Below are 27,023 nucleotides of genomic sequence, written 5' to 3' on the forward strand. Positions count from 1 at the left end.
ACACTCAAGAGGTCATTTATTAAGGTATTTTAATCATATAATATCTGTATCATAAGTCTTGAAGCCAAACGAGTTATGAAACAAAAGTCGACAAAAGTTGTCGCAACATAGGTTCATAATTTTACTTAAACATTAGGTCAAATGTTTGTAATATTTTCTCATAATTTACAAGGAATTACGGGGAGATCTACCAACAAAATTAAAGATCTATGAGTCTTGTTTCCAACTCATTAAACCGTTCATCGATACGATCTCGGAGTAGAGAGATATTCACGTTTTCGCGAGACTGCGCCAAACACCTCTCTATGGGGCCCACTAAGTTGGTTTAAGATATTTGGACCTATATAGGATGACTCAAACCCGTTTTAAGTCATTTCCTTTCACTATTTTCAGACCTTAGAACCCTAGGAACATCCTCTCAAGGTTCTCTCAAGATTCAAGACCCAAAAAAAGGGCAAACAACACAAATCAAGTGTCGGGAATTCCGTGGCGCTAGTAAGTCTCTTGTTCTTCTTGTTGTTGCTCATTTTTGTGTCGTTTCAGCTAGTGTGGGAGGTTGTTTTAAAGGTTTTATGTTCTGTAAATACTCCCTCATGTTCTTAATATCAATCCTAGGTGATTTCAAGCCTTCTAAAGTGATTCTAGTGCCGAAAAACACTAATTGATCGCTAGTTTCGCTTTTTTGTTGTTGTGGTAGCATTGGAGGGATATTTCATGGAAATTTAAGGTCAAATTGGAGTTGTTCTTTCTGTATAAAGGTAAGGAACCTCTTACTCTATATGTATTTAAGATTATCCAAGTTGCGGCTAAGCCATTGAAGCTAGAACTTGTGAGATATATATCGAAAGGCTTGGTAGTAATGTTATTGTTTTGTGGACTGTTTTGCGTTGTTGTTGGGCTGCGTATTTTACTACTATCTTGTGGAGTTTTGGAGGAGGAAGGGTGTGGAGAAACACCATATATATGTAGGGTTATGGGCTGATAGTTATTCGTAACATTTCCAGGTTGTTTGACACGACTACGGTGGTCGTCGTATGTATGGAGTGATTAGGCTATGTGTGGACTATTTTGGGAGGCTCAATATGTTTATTATTGATGTTGTTTGGGCTGTTTGGTGACTGTTTTGAATGGTGTGAGGTCATATATATAGGGGAGGTGCTGTCCGTTTCATCGTAAAATAGGTTGTGGTCAATACATAATAGTTATGACGCTTAAATGATAACGATAGTATCGTTTCTCTTATTGTAGACTAAGGAGTTTTGACAATTGCGTAGCTTAAGATTGGGGCAGTATATACAAGGTATGTGAGGCTATCCCTTTCCTTCTTTTGCACGACTCCGATTGTACATAATGTAATGAACGATCTTCCAAGATACTCTACTCTTAGAAGCTAGCAGTACTTACATTGTTTTCCCTCTTGTGGAACGATTAATGTTAATGTTGCTTCTCTTATTCTTATGTTGTTAATGTTGTTGGTACTTCCTGATTCTTATAAGGTTCATAGTGAAGAGTTAGTCCTAATAACATGTACAGAGGATACCGACCTTACGTCACTCCGAAAGGTTTAGAATGTGATTCCATGAGTCGAGCATGCATTATATATATGTATCTATTTTACTCTACCGAGCCACGCTATAGTTGGCCGGGTACGGCACCTATTGTGCAACCACTGATCAGTTGGGTTTTACCGAGCTCCACGTGGCCGGGTACGATTCTACCGAGCCAATTATGGCCGGGTACGATATGATGATGATGATGCCCACAGAGGCGAATGCTTTAAAGGTTTATGTATTTATACATATGTATCATGCATTTCATGTAAGTATCCCTCAGAGGTACTAAGATGTTACAGATTGTATATTCTCTATCCTTGCTTACATTACTGATCGTATTTATGGTTCCTTGCCTTACATACTCAGTACTTTATTCGTACTGACGTCCTTTTATTTGTGGACGCTGCATGTCGTGTTGCAGGTCCTGATAGACAGGCAGGTGCAGCTCCCCCACCACAGTAGACTGTCCAGTTCAGCGGTGATTGGCGAGATCCCTTCTCCGGACTTGCCTTGGTCTTGGTATGCAATTTTTGTTATAGACATTATGGGTATGTCGGGGCCCTGTTCCGGCTATGTTGCAACACTTATGTTCTTTTAGAGGTTCATAGACAGGTGTCGGCTCATGTATAGTTTGGTATGCCTTGTCGGCTAGTTTTTGTTGTATAGTCTTTCATAGTAGCGTGGTAGCTCATACCTTATACGTAGTTTCTTGATTGTCTGGTCATCCCCTGCTATGTATGTTCATGCCGTCATATTTTATTGCTGGTTGTCCATGATCTAGGTCTACCATTTATATTGATCTCGTCAGCCTTAAAAGATAATAATGAAGGTTAGATGAAATGTACGTTGGTGCTCGGCAAGTGTGGTCGGGTGCTAGTCATGGCCCTTCAGTTTGGGTCGTGACAAACTTGGTATCAGAGCAAGTCTGTCCTAGGGGTTTTCTATGAGCCGTGTCTAGTAGAGTCTTGATTATGGATGTTTAGCGCGCCACATTTATAATCAGGAGGCTACATGACATCTAGGGTTGTTACCTTCTTCCAGAATCTAGATCGTGCGTAGAGTTGAGTCGTAAGTGTTCGTCTCTAATATTCACCTTGTTTTTTCAGTGATGCCTTCAACTAGGAAGCAAACGATTAGTAGACGGCTTGATACAGCAGTGGGAGAGGGTACCAGTCAGGTGCCTCAAGTCAGAGCAGGACAAAGTGAGGCTCAAAGTGAGATGCCCTCTCATACCTCATCTACTCCATCTCCTCCAGAGGATATTAGAAGGCACCCAGCGCCTCCAGTTCCTCCGTCTGGCACTCCAGACCAGGATATGCGGAGTGATTTGCAGTTATTGACTAGCTTGGTAGCTGCTCAGGCTCAGAGGCAGAATACAGGTGCTGCTGAGAAACCAGTTAGTACAAGAGTTCGTGATTTTATTAATTTAGACCCTCCAGTGTTTACCGGATCAGACCCCAAGGAGGACCCACAGACTTTTATTGACCAAGTTCATCGTACACTTCGGGTTATGCATGTTAGTGATACAGAGGCAGTAGAGTTGGCTTCTTATCGGTTACGAGATTTAGCGGTTCTCTAGTATGATAGTTGGGAGATATCCAGGGGTCCGAACCCTCCTCCAGCTGTGTGGAAGGAATTTTCTGAGGCCTTTCTTCGTCACTACTTGCCAGTTGAGATACGACGAGCTAGAGCTGATAAGTTCTTGAACCTTAAACAAGGTAATATGAGTGTGCGAGAGTACAGTATGCAGTTTGATTCTTTGGCAAGGTATGCTCCCCATATGGTGGACGAGATGAGTGATAGGGTGCATATGTTCGTGAATGGGTTGGGACCACATCTGATAAATGAGTGTACGACAGCCTCCTTGGTGGAGGGCATGGATATTTCCCGTATTCAAGCTTATGCCCAGACCCTAGAGGATCGTAAGTGCCAGCAGAGGGCAGTTAGGGAGCAGGATAGGGGCCATCATAAGAGGGCGAGATTTGCAGGGTATTCTGATGACTTTAGAGGCCGCATCAGGCCACAGTTTTCGAGAAGTTCGGCGCCACCTGTAGCTAGTGCTCCTCCACAGTTTCAGAGGCCTCGATATGATCGATCCTATTCTGGTCCAGGTCAGAGTTCGCGGGCATCTAGCTCGCAACATCACAGGGATACTAGTCAGATGAGACCTACAACACCACATTGTGATCAGTGCGGCAAGGCCCACTTTGGACTGTGTCGTCGAGGTTCTGATGCATGCTATTCGTGCGGACAGCCTGGCCATATGATGCGGGATTGTCCTAATAGAGGAGGTGATGGTATGGCTCAGCCGACTGGATCTGTGTCTGGTTCTTCCTCATCAGTTCGACCTCCAGCACGGGGTTTTCAGCAGTCGACAGGTCGTGGTAGGGGTAGAGGTGCAGTGCCGAGTTTGAGTGGTGCTCAAAATCGAACCTATGCTCTAGTAGGTCGACAGGATCTCGAGTCGTCTCCAGATGTTGTTACAGGTATTATATCTGTGTTTTCTTATGATGTATATGCGTTGATTGATCCGGGATCTACATTATCATATGTTACACCCTTTGTGGCTAATAAGTTTGGCATTGAACCTGAATTGATAAGTAAACCCCTAGTGGTATCTACTCCGATAGGAGATTCTGTGATTGCTAGAAGGGTATATAGAGGTTGCACTGTGATGATTTGTAGTCGTCAAACCTCGGCAAATTTATTTGAGTTAGAAATGGTTGATTTTGATGTGATAATAGGAATGGACTGGTTGACCTCATGCTATGCAAATGTTGACTGTCGTACGAAGATGGTTAGGTTCCAATTTCCGGGTGAACCCGTCATTGAATGGAAAGGGAACATTGCTACACCGAAAGGTAGGTTTATTTCCTATCTTAAGGCAAGGAAAATGATCTCAAAAGGTTACATTTATCATCTCATTCGCGTTAGGGATGTGGAGGCAAAACCGCCTACTTTACAATCAATCCCTGTGGTCAACGAATTCCCAGATGTTTTCCCAGATGAACTCCCAGGCCTTCCTCCTGAAAGGGAGATTGAGTTTAGCATTGATGTGTTGCCTGACACTCAACCGATCTCTATTCCTCCATACAGAATAGCCCCGACAGAGTTGCGAGAGTTGAAGATGCAGTTGAAGGACTTGCTGGATAAGGGCTTTATTAGGCCTAGCACTTCACCTTGGGGTGCACCAGTCCTATTCGTGCAGAAGAAAGACGGGTCGTTACGGATGTGTATCGACAATCGACAGTTGAATAAGTCTACTATAAAGAACAAGTATCCACTTCCAAGAATTGATGACCTGTTTGACCAACTCCAGGGTGCCAAGTATTTCTCTAAGATTGATTTACGTTCAGGGTATCATCAGGTGAGGTTTAAGGAGAAGGATATTCCAAAGACGGCCTTCCGGACAAGATATGGGCACTTTGAGTTCTTGGTGATGTCGTTCGGGCTAACAAATGCCCCAGCAGATTTTATGGATCTCATGAATACTATATTCAGGCCCTATCTTGATGTGTTCGTGATTGTATTCATTGATGACATTCTAGTATATTCTCGTTCGGAGGCGGAACATGCGGGCCACTTGCGGATAGTATTACAGACGCTTCAGGATCGTAAGTTATATGCTAAGCTCTCCAAATGTGAATTCTGGCTGAACTCAGTAGCATTCCTTGGCCATGTGATATCTAATGAGGGTATTAGTGTCGACACTCAGAAGATCGATGCAGTAAAGAATTGGCCAAGACCTACAACACCATCAGAAGTCCGCAGCTTCCTAGGGCTAGCAAGATATTATAGGTGGTTTGTAGAAGGATTTTCTTCTATATCATCACCATTGACTAAGTTAACACAGAAAGTTACCAAATTCCAGTGGTCTGACACTTGTGAACGTAGTTTTCAGGAGTTGAAGAATCGATTGACATCTGCACCAGTGCTCACTCTTCTTGAAGGAACAGAAGGTTATGTGGTATATTGTGATGCCTCAGGTATAGGTTTGGGGTGCGTATTGATGCAGCGTGGGAATGTGATTGCTTATGCATCAAGACAATTGAAGAAGCATGAAAAGAATTATCCAACCCATGATTTGGAATTGGCTGCAGTAATATATGCTTTGAAGATATGGCGGCACTACTTATACGGCGTCCATGTTGACATCTACACAGATCACAAGAGTTTACAATACATCTTCAAGCAGAAAGAGTTGAATTTGAGGCAGCGTAGGTGGCTTGAATTATTGAAAGACTACGACGTCGAGATATTGTATCATCCCGGTAAAGCCAATGTTGTGGCAGACGCTCTCAGCCGTAAATCAATGGGAAGCTTAGTACATATTGAGGCAGGTAGATGGGGGTTGATTAAAGAGCTTCATCAGCTAGCCAATATGAGAATCAGATTGTTAGACTCTGATGACGGAGGTGTTACTGTACAGAATACATCAGAATCATCTTTGGTAGCCGAGGTAAAAGCACGACAATATGAAGATCCTATCTTAGTACGATTAAGAGAAAGCATTCAACAGTGTAAAAGTATGGCTTTTGGGATCGGAAAAGATGGGGCACTGAGATACCAGAGCCGATTGTGTGTGCCTAATGTGGCAGGGTTGCGAGAGAAGATTATGAATGAGATTCATCAATCCCGATATTCCATCCATACCGGCTCGACAAAGATGTATCATGATGTCAAGGAGCAATATTGGTGGGATAATATGAAGAAGTCTATTGCAGAATTTGTAGCCCAGTGTCCCAATTGTCAACAAGTAAAGATAGAACATCAGAAACCCGGTGGATTGCTTCAAAATATAGAGATTCTGACCTGGAAGTGGGAGGTGATTAATATGGACTTCATTATTGGATTACCTCGCTCTTATCATAAGTTTGACTCCATTTGGGTGATAATTGATCAACTTACAAAATGTGCCCATTTTCTGCCAGTGAAGACAACTTACACGGCTGAAGATTATGCGAAGTTGTATATCAAGGAGATTGTTAGGCTTCATGGTGTGCCCATATCTATTATATCAGACCGAGGAGCTCAATTTACGGCTAACTTTTGGAGGTCTTTCCAGAAGGGTTTAGGCACACAGGTAAATCTCAGCACTGCATTTCATCCGCAGACTGATGGACAGGCTGAACGTACCATTCAGACACTGGAAGATATGCTACGAGCATGTGTTCTATATTTTAAGGGGAATTGGGATGATCATCTTCCACTCATAGAATTCGCCTATAACAATAGCTACCATTCCAGTATTAAAATGGCCCCATATGAGGCACTATACGGGAGGAGATGTAGATCACCAGTTGGATGGTTTGAAGTCGGTGAAACAGAATTATATGGGCCAGATTTGATTCACCAAGCTATGAGAAGGTGAAAGTGATACAGGAGCGATTGAGGACGGCACAAAGCAGGCAAAAATCTTATTCTGATGTCCGACGTCGTGATCTAGAGTTTGAGGTTGGTGATTGGGTTTTCCTGAGGATATCACCAATGAAGGGTATTATGCGTTTTGGGAAGAAAGGTAAGCTGAGTCCAAGGTATATCGGGCCGTATAAAATTCTTCGACGGATTGGACAGGTTGCTTATGAGTTAGAATTGCCATCCGAATTGGAATTTGTCCACCCGGTATTCCATGTATCTATGTTGAGAAAATGTATTGGAGACCCTTCTCGAGTCATCCCTATCAAAGACGTACAAGTTACAGAGGACCTATCATATGAAGAAGTGCCAGTGGCGATATTAGATCGGCAAGTCCGCAAGCTGAGAACAAAAGATGTAGCTTCCGTCAAAGTATTGTGGAGGAACAAAAATATGGAAGAAATGACATGGGAAGCAGAAGAGGAGATAAAGTCTAAATACCCTTACTTATTCCAGAATGAAAATAACAAGGATGCTGGTGGAAGACAGGATACATTGGAAGAAGAAACGGCTCTATGAGGTAAGCAATAATTTGAGAATCCTCATCCTTAATACAAAATGGTGATATGTAGATAATGTAAATATGCATAATGCTTTGTGTAGCCTTGTGAAGCCATATGTTGGGCTTAATTACTTGCAAGTTTTGCTAGTGACCATTTTATAGGGGAAAATTGATTGGAAATTTCCATTGTAATCCACGATGATTTAAACTCCCCATAAACCCTTACATTCGAGGACGAATGTTCCTAAGGGGGAGGGTGTTACAACCCATATCCACATGTGTTAGTTCATGCCATATATTAGTTAACATAAATCCAATAAGGAATTATCTTTGAGATGATAAGAAGTTAATCCTATTGGTCTTAAGTGATACAAGAGTGTATAAGGGTGATTAACCAGTATTAGAAGTTAAACGAATCAAGGATGTTGTAACTCGTATTTTCAGGTAATCTAGAGGTGCTTAATACACTCAAGAGGTCATTTATTAAGGTATTTTAATCATATAATATCCGTATCATAAGTCTTGAAGTCAAATGAGTTATGAAACAAAAGTCGACAAAAGTTGTCGCAACTTAGGTTCATAATTTTACTTAAACATTAGGTCAAATGTTTCTAATATTTTCTCATAATTTACAAGGAATTACGGAGTGATCTACCAACCAAATTAAATATCTATGAGTCTAGTTTCAAACGCATTAAACCGTTCATCGATAGGATTTTGGAGTAGAGAGATATTCACGTTTTCGCGAGACTGCGCCAAGCACCTCTCTATGGGGCCCACTAAGTCGGTTTAAGATATTTGGACCTATATAGGATGCCTCCAACCCGTTTTAAGTCATTTCCTTTCACTATTTTCAGACCTTAGAACCCTAGGAACATCCTCTCAAGGTTCTCTTAAGATTCAAGACCCAAAAAAAGGGCAAACAACACAAATCAAGTGTCGGGAATTCCGTGGCGCTAGTAAGTCTCTTGTTCTTCTTGTTGTTGCTCATTTTTGTGTCGTTTTAGCTCGTGTGGGAGGTTGTTTTAAAGGGTTTATGTTCTGTAAATACTCCCTCATGTTCTTAATATCAATCCTAGATGATTTCAAGCCTTCTAAAGTGATTCTAGTGCCGAAAAACACTAATTGATCGCTAGTTTCGCTTTTTTGTTGTTGTGGCAGCATTGGAGGGATATTTCATGGAAATTTAAGGTCAAATTGGAGTTGTTCTTTCTGTATAAAGGTAAGGAACCTCTTACTCTATATGTATTTAAGATTATCCAAGTTGCGGCTAAGCCATTGAAGCTAGAACTTGTGAGATATATATCGAAAGGCTTGGAAGTAATGTTATTGTTTTGTGGACTGTTTTGTGTTGTTGTTGGGCTGCGTATTTTACTACTATCTTGTGGAGTTTTGGAGGAGGAAGGGTGTGGAGAAACACCATATATATGTAGGGTTATGGGCTGATAGTTATTCGTAATATTTCCAGGTTGTTTGACACGACTACGGTGGTCGTCGTATGTATGGAGTGATTAGGCTATGTGTGGACTATTTTGGGAGGCTCAATATGTTTATTATTGATGTTGTTTGGGCTGTTTGGTGACTGTTTTGAATGGTGTGAGGTCATATATATAGGGGAGGTGCTGTCCGTTTCATCGTAAAATAGGTTGTGGTCGATACATAATAGTTATGACGCTTAAATGATAACGATAGTATCGTTTCTCTTATTGTAGACTAAGTAGTTTTGACAATTGCGTAGCTTAAGATTGGGGCAGTATATACAAGGTATGTGAGGCTATCCCTTTCCTTCTTTTTCACGACTCCGATTGTACATAATGTAATGAATGATCTTCCAAGATACTCTACTCTTAGAAGCTAGCAGTACTTACATTGTTTTCCCTCTTGTGGAACGATTGATGTTAATGTTGCTTCTCTTATTCTTATGTTATCAATGTTGTTGGTACTTCCTGATTCTTATAAGGTTCATAGTGAAGAGTTAGTCCTAATAACGTGTACAGAGGATACCGACCTTACGTCACTCCGAAAGGTTTAGAATGTGATTCCATGAGTCGAGCATGCATTATATATATGTATCTATTTTACTCTACCGAGCCACGCTATAGTTGGCCGGGTACGGCACCTATTGTACAACCACTGATCAGTTGGGTTTTACCGAGCTCCACGTGGCCGGGTACGATTCTACTGAGCCTATTATGGCCGGGTACGATATGATGATGATGATGCCCACAGAGGCGAATGCTTTAAAGGTTTATGTATTTATACATATGTATCATGCATTTCATGTAAGTAGCCCTCAGAGGTACTAAGATGTTACATGTTGTATATTCTCTATCTTTGCTTACATTACTGATCGTATTTATGGTTCCTTGCCTTACATACTCAGTACTTTATTCGTACTGACGTCCTTTTATTTGTGGACGCTGCATGTCGTGCTGCAGGTCCTGATAGACAGGCAGGTGCAGCTCCCCCACCACAGTAGACTGTCCAGTTCAACGGTGATTGGCGAGATCCCTTCTCCGGACTTGCCTTGGTCTTGGTATGCAATTTTTGTTATAGACATTATGGGTATGTCGGGGCCCTGTTCCGGCTATGTTGCAACACTTATGTTCTTTTAGAGGCTCATAGACAGGTGTCGGCTCATGTATAGTTTGGTATGCCTTGTCGGCTAGTTTTTGTTGTATAGTCTTTCATAGTAGCGTGGTAGCTCATACCTTATACGTAGTTTCTTGATTGTCTGGTCATCCCCTGCTATGTATGTTCATGCCGTCATATTTTATTGTTGGTTGTCCATGATCTAGGTCTACCATTTATATTGATCTCGTCAGCCTTAAAAGATAATAATGAAGGTTAGATGAAATGTACGTTGGTGCTCGGCAAGTGTGGTCGGGTGCTAGTCATGGCCCTTCAGTTTGGGTCGTGACATAGATATTCCAGAGTCGAAGTGGGAGCGGATCACCATGGACTTTGTAGTTGGGGTCCCATGGACTTTGAAGAAGTTCGATGCTATTTGGGTGATTGTGGATCGGCTGACCAAGTCCGCGCACTTCATCCCTGTGTGTACTACCTATTTTTCAGAGTAGTTAGCAGAGATTTAGATCCGAGAGATTGTTCGCTTGCATGGTGTCCCAGTTTCCATCATTTCAGATAGTGGTACTCAGTTTACTTCACAGTTTTGGAGGGTCGTGCAGCGAGAGTTGGGTACTCAGGTTGAGTTGAGCACAGCTTTTCACCCTCAAACGGATGGGCAGTCCGAGCGCACTATTCAGATATTGGAGGACATGTTGTGCGCTTGTGTCATTGATTTTGGTGGTTCATGGGATCAATTTCTACCGCTCGCGGAGTTTGCTTATAACAATAGTTATCAGTCAAGTATTCATATGGCTCCACATGAGGCTTTTTATGGGAGATGGTGTAGATCTCCAGTTGGTTGGTTTGAGCCGGGTGAGGCTAGGCTTTTGGGTACAGACTTGGTATAGGATGTTTTGGACAAGGTGAAAGTGATCTAGTAGTAGCTTCGTACAGCGCAGTCGAGGCAAAAGAGTTATGCTGACAGGAAGGTTCATGATGTGTCCTACATGGTTGGGGAGAAGGTTCTACTGAAGGTTTCACCCATGAAGGGTGTTATGAGATTTGGGGAGAAGGATAAGTTGAGTCCTCGGTTCATTGGGCCTTTTGAGGTGCTTCGAAGGATTGGGGAGATAGATTATGAGCTTGCTTTGCCACCCAGCTTGTCGAGTATGCATCTGGTATTTCATGTTTCTACGCTTCGAAAGTACATTGGTGATCCATCTCATGTTTTGGATTTCATCACGGTTTAGTTGGATAGTGATTTGACTTATGATGTGGACCCAGTAGCTATTTTGGAGTGTCAGTTTCTAAAGTGAGATCAAAGGGTATAGCTTCAGTGAAAGTGCAGTGGAGAGGTCGACTAGTGGAGGAGGCTACCTGGGAGACCGAGTGGGAGATGTGGAGCAGATATCCTCACCTATTTGAGGCTTCAAGTATGTTTCTTGACTAGTTCGAGGATGAACGTTTATTTAAGAGGGGGAAGATGTAATGACCCGGCCAGTCGTTTTATGAGTTACCTCTCTATTTCCCCCATTTGTGCTTCTTTATGTCTTGTTCAACTGTATTATGTGGTATCGGGTTGATTGGTTCGGGTTCGGAGTGGTTTTGTAGAGGAATGAGGCACTTAGTCTCTTAAGTTGGTCAATTAGTTAGAAAAGTAAATCGGAAGTTGACTTGTGAGTAAACAATCTCGAAATTTGGTTTTTATCATTCGGATAGCTCCGTGAGGTGATTTGGGACTTAAGAATGTGATCGGATGTATTTTGGAGGAGATTTAGGGTTGAATTAGCGAAATTGAAATTTTGGCATTTGCCAGTTGGTAGTGAAAATTTGATATAGGGGTCAAAATGGAATTCGGGAAGTTGGATTAGGTCCGTTGTGTCAGTTGGGACGTGTGTGCAAAATTATAGGTCATTCGGACGAGGTTTGATAGACTTTTTGATCGAAAGTGGAATTTAGATGTTTTGGAGTTCTTAGGCTTGAATCCGAGGGTGATTTGGTGTTTTGATGTTGTTTTGAGTGGTCCGAATGTTGGAACAAGTTTGAATGATGTTATGGGGTATGTTGACATGTTTGGTTGAGGTACCGAGGGCCTTGGGTAAGTTTCTGGAGGTTAACGGATCAAATAGTTGTTTTGAGAGTTACAAATTTTCCTTCAGTTCTGTTGCAGAGGTTTCTTCTTCGTGATCGCATGAGGAGGCTTGCTATCTCATAGAGCATTTTTGGAGGCAGACAAGTTGTTCTTCGCGTTCGCATGTTAAGGGATGCGATCACGATGGTGGATCAGGTGAAGCATCGCGAACGTGTGGGTTAAGTCGCGTTCACATAAGGTTATGTGGGCCAAAGCTGGACCACCCATTTGTTCATCACGAATGCGGTCCCTCGTCCGCGATCGCGTAGTTGTAAGGGAGCTATGTATCGCGTTTGAGTGGAGAGAGACGTGTTCGCATAGGGTTATTTTTGAGTCATCAAAATTTGTTCTTCGCGATCGCGATTAAGGAAAATTTACCTGGGCAGAATGTTTAAATAGTTGTCTTCGCGATTTTTGGTCTAATTTCCACCATTGTTGAGCGGTTTTGAAGCTTTTTGAGAGGGATTGAGGAGGGAATCGAAGGGAAATACTTGGAGGTAAGATTTGTGAACTCAATACTCGATTCTATGGTGATATCTACCTAATTAGACTTGAAATTAGTGGGATTTAAAGCCTAAACATAGGGAATTAGGGCTTGAAATTGGAGACTTTGATTTGAGGATTTGAGGGGTCGTTTGTGGTCGGATTTTGATGCATTTATTATGTATGAACACATAAGAGTGTAAGAATTCTAGTTTTATGATTTTTATCGGAATCCGAGACGTAGGCCCGGGGGTCAGGTTTGGCCAATTTCGGTATTTTGAGTTAATTTGATTATTTTCGCTTGGGATTTGTTCCTTTAGCGTGTATTAATAGTATGATACTGATTTTGGTTAGATTTGGAGCAATTGGAGGCCGATTCGAGGGGCAAAGACATCGCGGGCTAGAGTTTGGACCGGTTGAGATTAGTAACGATTGTAAATCTAGACCTGAGGGGTATGAAACCCTGGAATTTCGTACTATTTTGATAAATGAGGTGATGCACATGCTAGGTGATGGGTTTATGGGCGTGCACCCATTGGGATTGTGATTGGTCCGTCCCGTGGCGACTGTATAGTTTCATATTTGATATCTTGTATATGATATCCATGTGTTTTAGAAATTAGTTTGTTAACTTGGGCTGAATGCCATGTTTGGGGCCTTGTGCCTACCTGTTTAGACCCTTAGGGGTATTTTACTACTTCCCTCACCCTGTTTTGATTTGAAAGCATACCCTTAGTCATGTTTTACTTGTTTATTGTTTAATCCGGTTTCATCACTCCACTTCTTAAAATATGAAAACTGTTTGGGCTGAGTTTCCCTGATTTTCACTGATATGCCCGAGTGGCCGTGAGGTTGATGACTGAGAGAGATTGAGGACCTAATGGTGAGGAGTATACATATATATTATGGATCGGGTTGCACGCTACAGCAATATTATATATATATATATATATATATATATATATATATATATATATATATATATATATATATATATATATATTATGGATCGGGCTGCTCGCCGCAGCAATATTTATATGGATCGGGCTGCACACCGCAGCGATATATATATTGGATGGGCTGCGTGCCGCAGCAATATGACGCTTGGGTTGTAGGATCCCCTCTGGAGTCTGTACATCCCTAGTGAGCGTAGTCGACTATATATTATGGATTGGGTTGCATGCCGCAGTGGTTATTATTTTTATTATGAGATATCTATTGAGCCGGAGTGTTGAGTGTGAGTACTGATTGACGAGAGCTGAGTCACGAGTGACTAAGAGGCTTGCCCGAGAGGCTATGCTTATGAGTGATACCTTGCCCGAGGGGCTTGTTTATGATATTTTTCTGCTTTCACTCCTCTTTTAAACTAAGCCTCTATTAAAAATGTTGAATAAATGTTTTAAATGATTTTAATTGAAACTTGAGTTTTTACAAGATAAATTGGCTATTGAACTACAGATTTTGACTTGATATTTCTGTTGAAATATTTTTGATGAGCATGCATATGATTTTAAATGCTCGTCACTGCACTCAGACTTTATTTACTTTAGTTACTTACTGTGTTGGCGTACTCACGTTACTCTCTGCACCTTGTGTGCAGATCCAGGTGCCCGAGCATCAGAGTGAGAGCTTCCAGCACTCTCAGAGTCTTATCCGGAGATCGCAAGGTAGCTGCACGACATTCGCAACCCTACTTTTCTCCTTCCTATTCTAGTATTTTATATTTCAGACTTGTTTTGTATTGAGTAGACAGTGTAGAGTGTATTTAGTGGCTCATGACTAGTGACACCAGATTCAGGCTGTGTTGATGTATTTTCAAACTTATTCTGCGTATTTCTCTTATAATTTTAAAAATTAAAAGTTTTGAGACTTAATCTGTTTAGAAAAGTGAATTTATAAATGATCTCTGTATTTTTCGCGTTGTTTTAGGGCTGGTGTCACGACCCCAAAACCGACCCGGTCGTGATGGTGCCTATCGTGAAACTAGGTCAGCCAACACAATTCCCAAATCAAACCATTATTCTATAAAAGTCATTTTTAAGCCACTAATTAACAAGAAATCTCAAAACATAAGTCTAAATAACAAGTGTGGAATAAATACACAAGCCCGACATCGGGGTGTCACAAGTCACGAACATCTACTAAGGTCTGAATACAACGAAGAATCTAAAATTATACTAAACACAATCTAAGGAAGATAAGAGGGAGAAGAGCAGGGGCTACGAACGCCAGGTAGCAACCTTGCTAACTCCGATGAACCTGTCACTGAGTAATCAGCACCTGCTACTAGGTTCAGAAATACCTGAATCTGCACAAAAGGTGCAGGGAGTAATGTGAGTACGCCAACTCACTAAGTAATAAAAGTAAATACAGACTGAGCAGTAAGAAAACACATAATCCACGTCATAACACCATAGTGAGTACAGTATGTCTCCAAAACAGTACAGAAATCAATTACCTCGTAAATCAAGCTCAGTTTCAGTAAAACCTTTTCTTTTTAAAAAGAAACTTCTTTCAATAGGTTAAAACGAGTGATAAAACAGTGAGTAAAAATGATAGAAATGTAAACAGCCCCTGGGGCAAAAATATGTACCATAAACCGCCCTCGGACATAATATCAACAAAACCAGCCCCTCGGGCTACCTCACTATCACTCGCAATTTGCCCCATGGGCATAAAATGAATCAAGAACCGCCCATCGTGCAAAACATAGATCAAGAACAGCCCATCGGGCAACAACATGAATCAACAACAGCCCCTCGAGCTACATAACATCACTCACACTAGGTACTTGCGCACACTGCAGCTGTACAGACTCCGGAAGGGCTCCTACAGCTCAAGCTCTATAACAAGCCACCTCATGGCATAATCAATCAGGCCCTCGGCCTCACATAACAACAAGCCACCTCATGGTATCAATCAATTAGGCCCTCGGCCTCACATAACACCAAGCCACCTTGTGGCAAAAATCAATAAAGCCCTCAGCCTCACAATATCATGAATCATTAACAACCTACTGCGGCATGCAGCCCGATCCCATAATATCCTCACAACACAGGCCCTCGACCTCACTCAGTCAGAAACCTCTCAAGCCACTCGGGCAACAGTAAAACAGGAAACTCAACCCAAAATATAATTTAAAGTATCAAAACGGAGTAAATATGGCTGAGTTATGAAATCAGTAAAATATAGCATGACTGAGTACAGATAATAAGTCAAAATAGTGAGGAATAGTAGTAAAAATCCCCTAAGGGTCCAAAATAGTTGGCACGAGGCCCAAATGTGGCATCCATCCTAAAACATTGTAATACTTTCAAAAACACAATGATATCAAACAGTTTTCAATCAAATACGCGACTTAATAGTCGTACGGGATGGACCAAGTCACAATCCCCAATGGTGAAAGACCCCACGCTCGTCATCTAACATGTGTGGCACCTCAAAGTAGCACAACGATGTGAAATCCGGCGTTTCATACCCTCAGGACAACATTTACAATAATTACTTACCTCAAACCGGCTAAAACTCTTAACCCGTGATGCCCTTGTCTCTCAACTCGGCCTCCAATCGCTCTGAATCTACTCATAACCAGAACAATACCATTAACCTGCGCTAATGGAATGAATTCCACAAGAAAAACTATCAAATTAAGCACAAATCCCGAAATCCACTCAAACCCGGCCCCCAAAACCACGTCTCGGAATCCGACAAAAGTCACAAAACTAGAAAGCCCATTCACTCACAAGTCTACCCATACCAAATTCATCAAAATCCGACATCAAATGGCAATTCAAATCTCCAAAATTATCTCTCCAATTCTCTTTCATTTTCCCCCCAATTTTCACCCCAAATTCCCAATTTAGATGATAAAAATCAAGATACAATCATGGAATTTAACCAAAAACAAGTGAAGAACACTTACTCTAATCGTTTCTCTGAAAATCCCTTCAAACATTGTCTCAATCCGAGCTCCATAGCTCCAAAAATGCAAAAATGGCTGAAACCCTCGAAATAGAGTACTTTATATTCTGCCTAGGCATTTACCCTATGCTATCGTGGACAAACTAATGCGATAGCAAAGCATAAAATTTTCCAGCCCTTCTTTTACCCTATGCGATCGCGTCCATTTCCCCGTGATCCCGTTGAACAAATTTATCCATCACCCTTCTCTAACTCTTTTAGACAGCGTCTAGTATATTGGTCATAACTTTTTGTACAAAACTCCAAATTACAATTGGTTTACCTTTTTAAAAACTAGACATCAAGGGCTACAAATTCATTTTTGGATCATCTTCAAATTGCTTATAGATTGTGAGATATAAGCTTCCAAAGTCGGGTCAGTGAAGCAGAGATTTTACTCTATGCGATCGTGGGAAGACTTATGCAATCGCATAGCACAGCCACATTTTTCCAAATTTTCTCTATGCTAATGCGGCCAGATCTATCCTAACGCACTGTACACCCATGAAGCCAAAAACCAGCAACTAGAAATGGTCCGAAACTACCCCGAAACTCACCTGAGCCCCTCGCGATCCTGGCCGAGCATACCAACAAGTCTCAAAACATATCACGAACTTAGTGAAGGCCTCAAATCACATCAAACAAAGCTAAAAACATGAATCATACCTCAATTCAAAATCAATAAACTTTGAAATTTTAACTTCCACAACCGATGCCGAAACCTATCAAATCACGTCCGATTGACCTCAAATTTTGTACACAAGTCACATTTGATATTACGGACCTGCTCCAACTTCTGGAATCGGAATCCGGCTCTGATGTCAGAAAGTCCACTCCCAGTCAAACTTTCCAAAATTCCCACTTTCGCCATTTCAAGCCAAATTCTATTATGAACCTCTAAATCACAATCCGGACGCGCTCCTAAGTCCAAAATCACCCAATGGAGCTACCCAAATCATAAAAATCCAAATCTGAGATCTAATACTAAAAATTCAAAACTTTGTCAAACCTTTCAAATTTAACGCTTTAAGTTGAGAATCATTCTTCCATACCTGTTCCGATTAACCTGAAAAGCAAAACCGACGATTTACATAAATCATAATACATCATGCGGGGCTAGCCATACCCGAGAACTGGAGAGTGAAGTGCAAATGCTCAAAACGATCGGCTAGGTCTTTACATCCTCCCCCACTTTAACATACGTTCGTCCTTGAACGTGCCCAGAGTTGTTCCGAAAACCATCAAATTGTTGCATAACCATACCATGCACATACCTGCGGGTGATCCCACGTCACCCTATCTCATATAGGTCTGATAACGCAATATAGTTGAAATTTCACAATCCAACCTAACCCATAACCTTAGAACCATATTTCCACTTCCAAAATTATCTATAAGATCAGAATCTCACATCTACACACCGAATAAATCTGAACACGCTATAGCAAGCCATAACCACAATTCAAGATGTAATCACATGATATACCACATGACTCAAACACTCATAGCGATAACTCCTAATCACAATAGCTGCTCAAAACAACCCAATACCGGTAAGTAACCTCTTATCAAGCAAAGCCTCGTTCTAACACTTTCATATACTGCCAATGATGAAAGAAATACGCAGAAACTCTTAACCATTCATCTGATCAACCAGTCATGGAGCTCCCCCTTCTTCGACAGGAACTATAGTAGATTTCTAAGTCGACTTTCGATATTATCCTTCCAACCATGATGTAGTCAATTCTGATAGTATTCATTCTAGGTCCAATGGCCTCTTCTCATCCAACATGACCACTCTGATGACATGACACATCAATACAATCCAAAGCCATAACCTATGCAATTTGTGTACACAATAGCAACATCCCAAATGTACTCAAATCATAGAAAAGATTCACACGAGAGGACTATCCCGCCAGCTTAACAAGTACCATCACAACACCATGCTAAGAGCTTGGCACACATCGTAGAACCAAAACACACGAATCTAACCCGAAGGATCACACCTCCACATAACTCCGCTACAACGCGTGACCCCATCAAAACACTGGTCTGCATTATATACTGCAAGCCACCCTACTCAAAATCCACAACCATTCGGAATTCAACATCAAGGACCCAGAGTGCATTACCAAAACCACGAAGAAGCAAATGACATAACACCACACAAACCCGAAAGAACACTCCGCAGGAGATAACCCACCCACTTCGCCTCAAACTAAAATCCCTTTATGTCCTTCCACCGTCATAATATCACGCACTCACTTAATCTTCCAGTGTCTAAACTCAAATCGCAACATAAAATCCACCTCACTCCCTAACTAACAACATGAAAAGATCCTTCAACATACCCTAACTCGGGCTATACATCAATTCACGATGGAAATCAAGCACCAAATGGTCCTTTCTATTCTCAGGCAGACCCTTCTCGTCACATTCAAATCATATGAATGCATCTCGCAGTCACATCATACTCTTTACCTAGCCATCTGGTCATTACTTCCACTAATAGGGACACTACCGAACGTATAAATCCAGAATCACGTGCCTACACAATCAATGCCTCAGCGCTCAAGCTATAGGCAAAACTCGATCTCAAGTCCTCCAGACTGGACCAACATCACCACACAAAGATCACATCTCGACCCTAGTTTAGGGAATCACAAGCCATCGATGCACAGCTGATATCGAGCTCTCATGTGTGCATACGAATGCGTGGAAGGAATTTAAAGAGTTACATTTCAAGTTGAATCAATGTCGCACGATAAGAATTCAAGAATGTGGAATTTCCTAATGGTTCTGAAGCCTCTTGAAGATAAGTACAGACATCTCTGTACCAATCTGCAAGACTCTACTAAACCCGCTCATGACTTGTGAGACCTATGTAACCTAGGCTTTGATACCAACTTGTCACGACCCCAAAACTGACCCGGTCGTGATAGCACCTATCATGAAACTAGGTCAGCCGACAGAATTCCCAAATCAAATTATTATTCAATAAAAGTCATTTTAAGCCATTAATTAACAAGAAATCTCAAAACATATGTCTAAATAACTAGTGCGGAATAAATACACAAACCCCATATCGGGGTGTCACAAGTCACGAGCATCTACTAAGGTCTGAATACAACGAAAAGTCTGAAATTATACTAAACACGATCTAAGGAAGATAAGAGGGAGAAGAGCAGTGGCTACAAACGTCAGGTAGCTACCTTGCTAACTCCGATGAACCAGCCACTGAGTAATCAGCACCCGCTACCGGGTTCAGAAATACCTGGATCTGCACATAAGGTACAGGGAGTAATGTGAGTACGCCAACTCACTAAGTAATAAAAGTAAATAAAGACTGAGCAGTAAGAAAACACATAATCTATGTCATAATGCCATAGTAAGTACAATATGTCTCAAAAACAATACAGAAATCAACTACCTTGTAAATCAAGCGCAGTTTCAGTAAAACCTTTTCTTTTTAAAAAGAAACTTCTTTCAATAGGTTAAAACGAGTGATAAAACAGTAAGTAAAAATGATAGAAATGTAAACAGCCCCTGGGGCAAAAATATGTACCATAAACCGCCCTCGGGCATAATATCAACAAAACCAGCCCCTCGGGCTACCTCACTATCACTCGCAATTAGCCCCATGGGCATAAAATGAATCAAGAACCGCCCCTCAGGCAAAACATAAATCTAGAACAGCCCATCGGGCAACAACATGAATCAACAACAGCCCCTTGAGCTACATAACATCACTCACACTGGGTACCCGCGCTCACTGGGGGTATATAGACTCCGGAGGGGCTCCTACACCCCAAGCACTATAACAATCCATCTTGTGGCATAATCAATCAAGCCCTCAGCCTCACATAACAACAAGCCACCTCGTGGCATAAATCAATCTGGCCCTTGGCCTCACAATATCATGAATCAGTAAAAACCTGCTACGGCGTGTAGCCCGATCCCATAAAATCTTTACAACACAGGCCCTCGGCCTCACTCAGTCAGAAACCTCTCAAGCCACTCGGGCAATAGTAAAATAGGAAACTCAGCCCAAAATATCATTTAAAGTATCAAAATGGAGTAAATATGACTGATTTATAGAATTAGTAAAATACAGCATGACTGAGTATAGATAATAAGTCAAAACAGTGAATAGTAGTAAAAAGCCCCTAAGGGTCCAAAACAGTTGGCACGAGGCCCAAATATGGCATCCAGCCTAAAATATTCTAATACTTTCCAAAACACAATAATATCAAACAGTTTTCAATCAAATACGCGACTTAATAGTCATACGGGACATACCAAGTCACAATCACAAATGGTGCATGACCCCACGCTCATCATCTAACGTGTGTGTCACCTCAAAGTAGCACAACAATGTGAAATCTGGGGTTTCATACCCTTAGGACAACATCTACAATCTATAATTACCTCAAACCGGTTAAAACTCTAACCCGCGATGCCCTTGCCTCTCGACTCGGCCTCCAATCGCTCTAAATCTATTCATAACCAGTACAATACCATCAACATGCGCTAATGGAATGAATTCCACAAGAAAAACTATCAAATTAAGCACAAATCCCGAAATCCACTCAAACCCGGCCCCCGAACCCACGTCTCGGAATCCAACAAAAGTCAAAAAACTAGAAATCTCATTCACTCACGAGTCTACGCATACCAAATTCATCAATATCCAACATCAAATGGCCATTCAAATATCCAAAATCATCTCTCCAATTCTCTTTCATTTTCCCCCCAATTGTTAGCCCAAATTCCCAATTTAGATGATAAAAATCAATATACAATCATGGAATTTATCCAAAAAAAATAAGTGAATAACACTTACTCTAATCTTTTCTCTGAAAATCCCTTTAAAAATCGTCTCAATCCGAGCTCCATAGCTCCAAAAATGCAAAAATGGCCGAAACCTAGAAATAGAGTATTTTACAAACTAATGCGATAGCGAAGCACAAAATTTTCTAGCCCTTCTTTTACTCTATGCGATCGCGGTCATTTCCCCGCGATCGCGTAGAACAAATTTTTCCAACAACCTTCTTCAACTCTTCTAGACAGCCTCTAGTATAATGGTCATAACTTTTTGTAAAAAAACTCCAAATTACATATGGTTTACCTTTTCGAAAATAAGACATCAAGGTCTACAACTTTCATTTTTGGATCATTTTCAAATTGCTTAGAGATTGTGAGATATAAGCTTCCAAAATCGGGTCAGTGCAGCAGAGATTTCACTCTATGCGATCGCGGGAAGACTTATGTAATTGCATAGCGCAGCTCAATTTTTCCAAATTTTCTCTATGCTAACGCGGCCAGATCTATGCTAACGCATTGTACACTCCTAAAGCCAAAAACCAGCAACTAGAAATGGCCTAGAAATGGTCTGAAACCACCCCAAAACTCACCCGAGCCTCTCGGGATCATGCCCGAGCATACCAACAAGTCTCAAAACATATCACGAACTTAGTGGAGGCCTCAAATCACATCAAACAACGCTAAAAACACGAATCATACATCAATTGAAAATCAATGAACTTTGAAACTTTAACTTCCACAACCTATGCCGAAATCTATCAAATCACGTCCGATTGACCTCAACTTTTGTACACAAGTAACATTTGACATTACAGACATGTTCCAACTTTCACAGTCAGAATCCGACCCCGATATCAAAAAGTCCACTCCCGGTCAAACTTTCCAAAATTCCCACTTTCGCCATTTCAAGCCAAATTCTATTACGGGCCTCCAAATCACAATCCGGACGCGCTCCTAAGTCCAAAATCACCCAACGGAGCTAAACAAATCATAAAAGTCCAAATCTGAGATCGAATACTAAAAATTCAAAACTTGGTCAAACCTTTCAAATTTAAAGCTTCAAGCTGAAAATCATTCTTCCATACCTGTTCCGATTAACCTGAAAACCAAAATCGACGATTTACATAAATCATAATACATCATACAGGGCTAGCCATGCCCGAGAACTGGCGAGTGAAGTTCAAATGCTCAAAACAACCGGCCGGGTCGTTATACCTGGCCAAGTACTGTGATAGGTGCCATCACGACCGGGGTATTTGGGGTCATGACACGAGAAAACATACACAAAATAATATTGTCCACCAAGAAGTGTCCGTTAAGATATTATCACATTAAATACTTTTAAACTATAATACATCATTATCTAACCAACATGACAAAATTGATCATTTGTATAAGTTTTGATGAGGTACTTTTATTTTAAATTTATGTATTATGCTAATGTAAAATATTTTTCGGCATTTAGATGATTGTTATATTAGTATACATAAAATTTCTCTCATTAATTAAATTTTATTATTTCTTTATATAAATAAATATTTTAAATCATCACATGTCATTATTAACGTGCAACGCACGTTCATAGATACTAATTATTATAAAAGCACCAATATTTAGAAGTTAAATGTTGAGTGATAAAAATATTTTCAAACTTTTGATTGCCTTATTTACCTTTTTAAGTTTAATATTACTTTCATGAAATATTGCAATGTAGGAAAAAATTGTAATATTGGATAGAAACTAAATCCTTCTAATAAATGAATGTATGCTACATAGGAAACAAATTAATAGTTGAATTTCAATTGTAACGTATATCCTTTTAAATCATATCAAATCATCTCTGTGACCGACAATTACAATCTAACCATCAAGTAGTTTTATGTTATCCTTGGTACTTAAGTAGAAAATCATATCTATTAAAAATTACTTCTTTGCACTAAGTTGTGTTAGTTTAAAGAGTTTTAAAACAACTAAGAAAATCTCAAGAGTGTGACCAGTTTCTCTCCTAAATACTACCATGGATCCACAACCCTATGAATCCCAATACACAATACCACCCAACCCCTCAAATATTGTGCACGAAAAACCTATTCCAAATGAATTAATGAAGAAATATTCTTTCAAGGACATGTTAATTGCTTCTGACCCAATCAATTTTGCCCCAAACCTAGGATAATCCGACATGGATCTGATAAAAATTTCTACAGAAGAGGAAATGTTCATGCACTCATCAATCTCTAGTGCACGATGCATCAAACAAATCCCTCTAACTAAAGAAGACAGGCAGCGTATTTATGAGTCATGAAAATATTTTATCATCATTAAATTGGTAGGAAAACGTATGTTACACCAATATTTAAAAAAGAAGATTCAAGAACTTTGGCATCCAACAGAGGATTTTTCCCTAATAGACCTTGGAGAAGACTACTACATTATCAAATTCAAAAAAAAAGGAAAATATGGAGAAAGCCATCCATCAAGGTCCATGTTTCATCAATGGCCATTTTCTATCTATTACAAAATGAAAACCAAACTTTGTGGCCATAAAGGAAAAACTAACCACCTCATCAGTATGGATTAGGCTTCCCCATCTACCAACTGAATTTTACGATACTAATATTCTAGAAAAAAATTGTAAATGCAATTGGACGTTTACCAAAAATTGATGTTTGTACATCAACCATTCTAAGGGTCATTATGCAATAATTTGTGTGAAAATTCCATTAGAAACCCAGTCCAACCTTTTATTTATATTGGCATTCATAAATAATACATTTACTATGAAGGAGAAAATTTTCTCTATAAAAAATGTGGAAGATTTGGACACACAGTGGGACATTGTAGCTATGTGCTAAAATCCTCAGAGAACATAAATTCATCTAAGGACCAAGCCATTACAGCAACGGAGAACTCAGAGGAAGAATGGACAAAATGTCTCAGTTAATAAAGGAAGAAAATAAGGTTTAAAAAATCCTAGTCCAACTCTCACAAATTCAACCAACAACTCCAAAGGCCCAGGTATCTCTTTTAATCTCTTCAATGCAAATACAGGTAAATTCTTGAACACCCAACTATTACAATAAAACCTAAAGAATCCTCTAATTAGCAACAACAAAGTAAGAACCCCGTCACTATGAGCATAGATCAAACCACCTTGTCTATGAAAAACTATTTTTCCATCCTGGAAAGTGAGCAAATGGTTTCAGGAAATACCACCAATGTTTTAATTAACAATAAATTAAAAAAATATTAATACAAGTGCATGTGAACACTTGTCCTCTCAAAACAAGGACTTAGCCATGCTGGATAATAACGTTGCAACAAAAAATATTAACGGAAAAAAGGATAATAAAGCCATGCAAAATGATACCCAAATGGACAAAAATAACCCTCCTACTAATAATATCCCTACAAACCCTATTAAGAAACTAATCCAAAAATCTAGTAATAATCCTCCTTTAGACAAGGGAGATGAACAAAATCTTTCCCTTAGATATGGAAACATACCCACTCCTGGGCATGCAAGCCAAATGGCAACTCAAACTAATAAAAATGGACAAATGTCCAATACCCTTGAGGAAGAAACGGATACCATATCCATGAAGGATCCTCGTATAAGACAAGGCATTGGACAATCAAAAGTCATGCACTCATCACCTATCATTACCCTAAACCCCAATCAATCTCATTCTATCAGTAGCTCCAATCCCTCACCAGCTACCACTTCCTTAAACTCTCAATCCCCCATTAAAAATGCCAAGACTACCTTCAACCCTAAGAAGAAGGAACACACTCATCCAAATCCTACGCCAACACAGAAAACAAACCATGGAGAACCTACCACTCTTTCCCCTACTCGAGAACCCACAAATCGTGTATGCCCAACCTCCAAAGGCACAGGATTACCAACCTGCCTCTTGGATAGAATTAGGTTTAACGGGCCATGCAATCTCCTTCAATGTCCAAATCAATGGGCAAGAGGAGATTGTGATACTACACAACACTCAGTATCTAGCTCAGCTAGTAACGGAGGGCATGAAACTTGTCATGAACAACTATCTAAATCAAATATGGTTAAACAACATTCTCAAACCACTGATGCCTTCTTTGAACCCTCAAATGGTGCATGCAATAATGAATCAATAGAATATGCTACCACAGTTCAACCCAATTCACCCACAAAATGCTCCACTAGACATGCCCTTCTTTCCTACAGAAATGTATACCCCTCTAAACCCCATATTCCTACCATGGGAGATCAACCCAGTACCCCAAGAACAACCACACCCCCACTCCATACAGCAACAAGTTCAACCTCTACAGGATCAAGAAAATCAAATAACAGGACCAGTAGAAGCAACAATGTAGGAGGAAGAAGAACCCATCAACCTAAGCTTAGAGCGAGTCCTAGAGTTCTCAAATCTAGACGGGATAAAGGTATTTCTCTTCAAGGAGATGAAAGAGAAGAGGCATGTGCTCAGTTGCCCACTAGCACTCTTCAAGTGCTCAATGGACATCAGACCACCTCAGGATCCAACAGTGGGCAACAGAGCCATGATCCTAGTGCCATCCCTGAGAAGGAATCATGTGTTTCCATGAGGGATCAGGGAGAACGGGAACCAGCAAACTCAACCATTAATCTAGCCATGAATCGTCCAACCAACATTATTATATGGAATATAAGGGGAGAAAACAATAATAATTTCAGAAGAAATTTTAGGGAAATCGTTGATACCTATAGACCTTGTTTGGTAACTCTTCTAGAAAAAAGAATGGGGAATCATGCAGAATTGCTTAATGATTTTGGATTTACAGAGATGATAGAGGTTTCAGTGGAGGGTCAATCAGGAGGCATGGTAATGATGTGGAACCATGAAGTAGTCAGTGTCCCCAATGTAATCCATAGAAACCAGGAGATCCATGCAACAATAGAGGTATTACCTATTTGTAAAAACTGATTTTTTCTTCAATTTATGCTAGTACTAATGTCCATAACAGAAACATGATGTGGGATAACCTAGAAAATATTAGTAAGACCTACAAAGGACCTTGGATAGTAGGAGGTGACTTCAATGATATCTTAGCTTCAAATGAAAATTTTGGGGGAAAACTTATCAAAGATAGTAGAGCTAGTTTTATATGGTCTAAGCTAAATAGTTGCAAGTTAATAGATTTAGGGTTCAAAGGGTGTAAGTATACTTGGTCCAATAATAGATATAGGAGCAAGGGTTTCATTATGGAATGACTACATAAAATTTTAGGAAATGAGGAATGGATTGAATTATTCCCAAAAAGTTCTATAATTCACTTACCCAAAACCCACTCGGACCATAACCCTTTAATTAATTGAATTAATTCCTAAAAATAAGTTACACCATAATGCATCCTTTAGACTAGAAACCTTCTGGTACAAGCAACTAGAATTTCAAACAATAGTCGAAAATAATTGGCTAAGGAATGATTACTTGAAAGGTAGCCAAAACTATATAGAAAAAGTTAAGCCTTGGAAGAATAATACCTTTGGGAACATCATGGGAAAAAAGAGGAAGCTACTGGATAGGCTTCAAGGGATTCAAAATTCCAA

This window comes from Nicotiana tabacum, chromosome 16 (genome assembly GCF_000715075.1).
Source record: "Nicotiana tabacum cultivar K326 chromosome 16, ASM71507v2, whole genome shotgun sequence".
Lineage (NCBI taxonomy): Eukaryota > Viridiplantae > Streptophyta > Magnoliopsida > Solanales > Solanaceae > Nicotiana > Nicotiana tabacum.